Source organism: Alosa pseudoharengus, unplaced genomic scaffold (assembly GCF_046254945.1).
Source record: "Alosa pseudoharengus isolate Yale_2024_CS ecotype anadromous, Long Island Sound unplaced genomic scaffold, YU_APseudo_1.1 YU_APseudo_1.1_scf_4, whole genome shotgun sequence".
Lineage (NCBI taxonomy): Eukaryota > Metazoa > Chordata > Actinopteri > Clupeiformes > Clupeidae > Alosa > Alosa pseudoharengus.
This window is the reverse complement of record NW_027468774.1, coordinates 9,936,378-9,941,377: the sequence shown is the minus strand read 5'-3', so window position 1 is coordinate 9,941,377 and position 5,000 is coordinate 9,936,378. Positions and strand designations below refer to the sequence as shown.

The window sequence follows — 5,000 nt, the reverse complement described above, 5'->3', positions numbered from 1 at the left end:
TGACTTGACTTGACGTGTTAGAAGGGAGAGTCACTCAGTGCCAACCAATCAGCACGTGTTAGAACGGAGAGTCACTCAGTGCCTACCAATCAGCACACAGCCCCCCCCCCGTGTAAGAAATTCTCCCATCTAGTGGTTAGGAGTTATATAGCAACCAACCTCTCAAGCGCTGCCTCGTTTAGAACTACGGTAGCCGTCACACATCAAAACTGACGTGGCACTTTTAAACTTTTTGGGTCAAATGGCCTTTTGAATGGGAATCGTAGGGGCACTATTTTTTGATACATGATCGCGTCAAAATCACTATTTTTAAAACAAGAAGGCTCGACACAACATGCAACTTTGATCGAAGTATCATCAGTGTCTCTACACATGAACTCGAGCATTGAGAACACTGTTTGTGTACACAGCGTTTATTAAAAGAAAGGTTTTGAACAACTCACTTGAGTTTTCTGCTCGCCGGCAAGACAAGATGCAACATATTAATACAATTTTGTGTACTATTTCGGTACACTCTTTCGGACTGTGAATGGGAAAGGCTAGTTATGTTTTCTAGCTAGGTAGCAGCTAAGGACTTTGGTTAAACTTGTATATTGTTGCAAACTAACCTGAATAACACACATTCAGCAACTTTGTGGTAGTCTACTAGTCCTAGCAAAACTATGTTAGGTTAGGTTGTCAACTGTCTCAGGGTCTAGAAACTAGAGATCAAGTGAGCCGATGACAGGTCACGAACAAAGTTATTTTTTCTCTTTATTTATTTTGTTGAAAAATACAATTTCAATGTCGGAATGTTAGGAAGACAAGACTTGTAGAAAATGGGCTCGTAACTTACATTGCTAAATGTAAGGAAATTCTGCCGATGAATCCAAGCTAATGTTTTTACTATGCATGCAGACGCCAAAGACTGAGCTGTATTTCGCAGATGTCCCTTGCTGGCCACCAGTATTTTAAAATGGCGCACATACACGCGAGTCGACACCGCGCTATGTAAACGTAAATGAGGATTTCTAAGCCAATAGGTATGCTTCGAGTTGGTGGTGGTGGTAATTAAACATGAATGGGGCCACATTTATGAATGGGGAATGTTGATTTTGTTAACAAACAACTGACAACGTTACACAGGGGACCTTCAATTAAATTCATCGCAGATGACCTACAGACGACAGAAAACCCAATCCCTTGCCATTCCTTACTCTGGCTCCATTCAGATGTTATTTATTGTTTATTATAGATTAGATTAGATATTAGATCAGTCAGATTCAAAAGAGAGTGAATTTATCCAGCTGACCTGGCGTGGATGGAAGTCGTTTTTGCCAGTTCCTCCAGCAGTGAATCTCTGTGTCAAGTCAAGTCAAGTCAAGTCAGTTTTATTTATAAAGCACATTTAACATGTACTTAGTACAATCCAAAGCGCTCCACACACAAGACATTGACACATAAAGACAAACAATGCTGGACGGAGCGGCGTAGTCGCCAGCGTACCCGTGACATCAAGACAAACAAACAATTTACAAAATAACAAAAGACACAAGACAGGTGCTGGACAGAGCTGCGTAATCGCCAGCGTACCTGTGACATCACACCAAGACATAGGCTACAGACAGACAAATAGACAGTGACAGTAAAGCAAGCCTGTCTTTACAAAGACAGTAGGCTTACAGAACAAGACCAGACATAAAACAAACGGACTCAGCGCTCACGCAGACAATGACAAAGACAAACAAAAAACACTCAATAAGTCCACAGGCAGGTGATGATGCTTCGCCAGCAGTTTAGTCCCCTTTCGGTCCCGGTAAGCAGATCAGCCAGCAGATTAGGGGGCGGTGGCGGGCGTGTGGGTGGGGTGTGGGTGTGGGTGGGCGGCTCTCTCTTCTCTCCAGCATGGTTATTAAAAAGTCGCTTGCATGATGTTCCCGTACGTTGCTCCTGGGCAGTCCAGTGGCGAAACGTAGGCCTGCAGCTAGATGGCAGAGGTGTGAAGGTTGGCAGGCGGTGGCAGACGGTGAGTTGAGTTCCCTTGGCAGACGATGTAAAAGTTCATACCAGCAGTTTCTCAAGGTGAAATCCTGACACAGCTTGTGCGTTGACGTCTTGATGGTTGAAGTTAGTGGCTAGCTAGTGTGTGTGCTCCTTCAGTGCTAAAGCCCTGTGTGTGTGTGTGTGTGTGTTTGTGTGTGTGTGTGTGTGTGTGTGTGTGTGTGTGTGTGTGTGTGTGTGTGAGCTCCTTCAGTGCGGAAGCCGTGTGTGTGTGTGTGTGTGTGTGTGTGCTCCTTCAGTGCTGGAGCTCTGTGTGTGTGTGTGTGTGTGTGTGTGTGTGTGTGTGTGTGTGTGTGTGTGTGCTCCTTCAGTGCTGAAGCCCTGTGTGTGTGTGTGTGTGTGTGTGTGTGTGTGTGTGTGTGTGTGCTCCTTCAGTGCTGAAGCCCTGTGTGTGTGTGTGTGTGTGTGTGTGTGTGTGTGTGTGTGTGTGTGTGTGTGTGTGTGTGTGTGTGTGTGTGTGTGTGTGTATGTGTGTGTGTGTGTGTGTATGTGTGTGTGTGTGTGTGTGTGTGTGTGTGTGTGTGTATGTGTGTGTATGTGTGTGTGTGTGTGTGTGTGTGTGTGTGTGTGTGTGTGTGCTCCTTCAATGCTGAGGCTGTGTTGTTTTACGGCCATGTGTCTGTTCATTCAGCCCAATTTACAGTCTGTTCCGGAGAGGAACATTGCAAGCAAAACAAATAACTTTGGGGTGAAACAGGAAAATAAACCTAAATAAACAGGAAATAATAAATCTGTAGTATTTCTGTTTTTCCTTGTTTCAGCTGAAAATGAAAAACTTGGCATCCATTAAGACAAAGCAAACCAGCAGTAGGCACACAAACACATAATTTAACCTCCTCTGTGTGTGTGTGTGTGTGTGTGTGTGTGTGTGTGTGTGTGTGCATATCTGTGTGTGTGTGTGCATATGTGCATATGTGTGTGTGTGTGTGTGTGTGTGTGTGTGTGTAACCCCTCGGTTGGGAATCGTCTCAGAGTGTCATTAAAAAGGAGCAGCAGACAGGATTTATTATTTGCGTCGTCACCGTGACAACCGGCATTAATTCACCTTCATTATTTCATGCACCGAGATTTGTGGCCCCGAGACACCATTACCAGTCCTGCACACACACCACACACACACACACACACACACACACACACACACACACACATGAATAGACAATGTCTCATGACACACACTCGCTAATTCCGACACAAGTTGTAATAACGATCCCAGCTCATCTTTGCCTCAGTGTGTGCCTGTTTCAATAAAATTAGCACGCTCCTTTGAGTGTGTATATGTGTGTGTCTGTGTATGTGTGTGTGTGTGTGTCTGTGTGTGTGCATGTGAATGCATGTGTGTGTGTGTGTGTGCAGATTTAGGGCCTAATTCCTGAGCCCTTATGAGTAAGCGGTGACAGTGAGCCAGTGACAGAATGCTGTAAAATACTCCACCAGAACCGCCAAACACAAAGAACATGCCAGAGAAATACACAGTGTGTCTGTGTGTGTGTGTGTGTGTGTGTGTGTGTGTGTGTGTGTGTGTGTGTGTGTGTATGGGTGTGTGCTTGTGCGTGTGCTTGTGCGTGTGCTTGTGCATGTGTATGTATGTGTGTGAGCACGTGCGTGTGTGTGTGTGTGTGTGTGTGTGTGTGTGTGTGTGTGTGTGTGTACATGCATGGGTAATGGCAGCCGCAAATTGGGCAAAATATACAAACAACAATGGCACACATACGACCCTGCATCTCACCTGGCGGAAGGTAGAACAGACAATCCGGGAGACTTTGGCAACTACATCCAGGACCTCACTGATGAGGAGTGGTGAGTTTGGCAACTACATCAACAGCTGGTTGTTGGGGCAGCCTTGGCCTACTGGTTAGCGCTTCGGACTTGTAACCGGAGGGTTGCCGGTTCGAACCCCGACCAGTAAGCCATGGCTGAAGTGCCCTTGAGCAAGGCACCTAACCCCTCACTGCTCCCCGAGCGCCGCTGTTGTTGCAGGCAGCTCACTGCGCCAGGATTAGTGTGTGCTTCACCTCACTGTGTGTTCACTGTGTGCAGTGTGTTTCACTAATTCACGGATTGGGATAAATGCAGAGACCAAATTTCCCTCACGGGATCAAAAGAGTATATATACTTATACTTATACATCCAGCACCTTTCTGATGAGGAGTGGTGAGTTTGGCAACTACCTCCGGGACCTTACTGATGAGGAGTGGTGAGTTTGGCAACTACATCCAGCACCTTACTGATGAGGAGTGGTTGCAGTTTGAAGAGGAAATCCTAGACACGGAGCTGATCGACGATAGATAACATTTACAGGAACAGACCTGCCACAGCCTACCTCTGGAATAACAACAAGACCAAAGCTACTAGAATCATCCTTAATAGCAGTATCTACCCAGAAGCCCCACCAAGCACGAACGATATACAGTAGAGCGGGTTTATAGCTACTACTGCGATAAAAACCAAGCATATGCCACCCTTGAGCGCCTCGACACGCCCACCTGGTTAGATGCGCTAGAGTTAAATCCCCCTACCAAAACACTGAATACATCTCAGGAGGTTTTAAGGGTGATTGAAAGCCTACCAAACAACAAGGCGAGTGGATCTGATGGCTTTACGTACAAAACACTTAAATCTACGGAACAATGGACATGTATCGCACTTACGCAAATATTTAATGTTTGTCTGACTAATGAGGAAATACCAAATAGTTTTTTCCAATTTGGAAAGGAGCCCTTATTCACAGAATTCTGAAAAAAGACAATATACCTGATGACCCAGAAACATGGAGAGACATCTCTTTACTCCCGACCATCTACAAAGTCCTTATGAAGTGCATTCTGAATCGCATCCTGCCATGGCTCTGCGAAATGAACATCTTGTCGGACAAACAAAAAGCCTATATTAACCGTCAAGGCATGAACAAAGACGTATTTTGCCTGAAAACAGCAATTGATGATTTTAAACATGAATCC

At 45.4% G+C, this 5,000-nt stretch overlaps 1 protein-coding gene across 1 annotated transcript in view; it reads left to right on the top strand.

The window, feature by feature from the left end:
- rbfox3a (RNA binding fox-1 homolog 3a) overlaps positions 1-5,000 on the top strand; it is a 172,958-nt gene that overhangs the window by 116,050 nt on the left and 51,908 nt on the right. The window lies entirely within an intron of this gene.